This window comes from Schistocerca cancellata, chromosome 7 (assembly GCF_023864275.1).
Source record: "Schistocerca cancellata isolate TAMUIC-IGC-003103 chromosome 7, iqSchCanc2.1, whole genome shotgun sequence".
Lineage (NCBI taxonomy): Eukaryota > Metazoa > Arthropoda > Insecta > Orthoptera > Acrididae > Schistocerca > Schistocerca cancellata.
Window position 1 is genome coordinate 495,198,036 of NC_064632.1, and position 2,753 is coordinate 495,200,788.

The 2,753-nt window shown below is 44.6% G+C and overlaps 1 pseudogene; it reads right to left on the reverse strand.

The window, feature by feature from the left end:
• Positions 1 to 327: 327 nt before the first annotated feature.
• On the reverse strand, positions 328 to 445 carry LOC126093059 (5S ribosomal RNA; annotated as a pseudogene).
• Positions 446 to 2,753: the final 2,308 nt, after the last annotated feature.

Sequence of the window (2,753 nt, forward strand, 5' to 3'; positions counted from 1 at the left end):
TGCAGAAATATTGGCCATGCTGCCTCTATAGCCGTCCATAACTAAGTGTTGCCGGTGAAGGATTTGTGCACGGACTGAACACTCAATTTAAAAAAAAAAAAAAAAAAACTAAAACTAAACTCCTCCCGAATAGGCCATGAAGGCCCAACGGTACCGACCGGCCGCCGTGTCATCCTCAGCTCATAGGCGTCACTGGATGGCGATATGAAGGGGCATGTAGTCAGCAGACCGCTCTCCCGGCCGTATGTCAGTTTGCGAGACCGGGGCCGCTACTTCTCAATCAAGTAGCTCCTCAGTTTGCCTCACAAGGGCTGAGTGTACCCCGCTTGCCAACAGCGCCCGGCAGACCGGATGGTAACCCATCTAAGTGCTAGCCCAGCCCGACAACGCTTAACTTCGGTGATCTGACGGGAACCGGTGTTACCACTGTGGCAAGGCCGTTGGCGAACTCTCAGTTATGTTCCTTAAAAGATCCATGGAATTCATGCTGGACGATCTGGATAGCCAAATGATTCAATCGAATTGTCAAGCATGTTCTTCAAACCAATCACGAACGATTGTGGCCCGTTGGCATGGCGCATTGTCATCCATAATAATGTAATCGATGTTTGGGAACATGAAGACCATGAATGGCCGAAAATGGTCTCCATGTAGCCAAACATTAACCGTTTCCAGTCAATGATCGGTTGAGGTGGACCAGAGGACCCAGTCCTTCCCATGTAAACACAGCCCACGCAATTATGGAGTCACTACTGGCTGACACGGTGCTTTGTTGACAACTTTGGTCCTTGATTTCGTGGGGTCTGCGCCACACTCGAGCCCTGCCATCAGTTGTTACCAACTGAAATCGGGACTCGTGTGACCAGACCACGGTTTTCCTGTCATCTAGGGTCATGAGCCCATGAGAGGCGCTGCAGACGGTGTCGTGCAATTAGGAAAGGCACTCGCGTAGGTTGTCTACTGCCAGAGCCCATTAGCGCTCAGTTTCGTCACACTATCCTAATGGATATGCTTGTCGTACGTCTCACATTGATTTCTGCGGTTCTTCCGCGAAATGTCGTTTGTTTGTTAGTACTGAGAACTCTACGCAAGCGCCGCAGCTCTCGGTCGTTAAGGGGGGGGGGGGGGGGAGGGGTAGGACGTCAAACGGGCAGACTTGGAGCAGGAAAGGCACCACAGGACATTTTAATTTCCACTGTCTTCAAGTAAATTCATAAAACTTTGTCAGCATGGCCAGGAAGGATTCAGGATTCACACTCGTAGCAGCGGAAGTTCAAAAACATAACAAAATAATTTTTTTTACATGTGAAATTTCATCATTTTTTCACTTACTATTGACTGCATTTGTTGCTATAGGTACACTTTTCTTCATAAGTAAGAGAGACTGTTCGATGGATTTTGCACAGCATACAAACCATACTCACAGATGTCTGAAACTCTAGAATCTATTTAATTTATGAAAAAATGAATGAGCTGTTACGTTTTAAACTTTGTTTACAAAAAAATCAAATTTTGTAGTTAATTATCTCAATTTTTACCACAGTTTTTAATAGATTTGGAAAAGTCTAGAGTTTCTTACACCTGTAGGTATGGTTTGTATGCTGTGCAAAATTCATCAAAGAATCTCTCTTGCTTGTGAAGAAAAATGTACCTATAGCAACAAATGCAGCCAATAGTAAGCGAAAAAATGATGAAATTTCACATGTAAAAAATTTATTATGTTATGTTTTTGAACTTCCACTGCTATGAGTGTGAATCCCGAATCCTTCCTGGTCATGCTGACAATGTTTTATGAATTTATTTGCAAAAGTATAGACAGTAGAAAATAAAATGTCCTGTGGTGCCTCTCCCGCTCCAAGTCGGCTCGCGTGACGTCCTACCCCACTTAAGCGAAGGCCGTTGGCCGCTGCGTTGTCTTGCTGAGAGGTAATGCCTGAAATTTGGTGTTCTCGGCTTACACTTGACACTGTTGATCGCGGAATATTGAATTTCCTAACATTCCCGAAATGGATTGTCCCATATGTCTAAGTCCAATTACCACTCCCCGTTCAGAGTCTGTTAGTTCCAGTCGTGGGCCATAATCACGACGGATACGTTTTCGCATGAATTTCTTGAGTACAACTGACAGCTCCACCAATGCACTGCCCTTTTATAACTTGTGTATGCGACAGTGCTGCCATCTGTATTTGTGCGTATCGCCATCCCATAACTTTTGTCACCAGGGTGATAGATATGAGTGGTGTCAAAGGACTCCGTAACTGAGAGGTGGATTTCTATCGTCGGGGATTTAAATGATTGGTAGAACGTTCCTACACTTTCTTTGCAGATTCTCGGTGACTGTTAAAAAGTGGTGTCACGTGTTTGAAACACTTTCACGTTCAGTACAGCAGTCAAAAGTAACTGGGCCTGCCATATTAATGTGTAATATTCAGAGGTTGGACAGAAACGTGGAAACACGGCGAGACGTGCAAGTTTCAATAGAAACCCACATGCTGCAAGTTGTGATGTTGTATCAGACAATGGACTAAGCCTGTCCAACGTCCTTAACGCGCTGCAAGCTTCAATCGTGATCAGAAAAGTGTTCTGTGTCAAAGCGGTGTCCTGTGCAACTTTGAGTGTATTATGACGGAGCTCTCTTTCAAATTCTAAAGGTGGCAGAGGTAAAATACAGGGAGCGAAAGGCTATTTATAATTTGTACAGAAACCAGATGGCAGTTATAAAAGTCGAGGGACATGAAAGGGAAGCAGTGGTT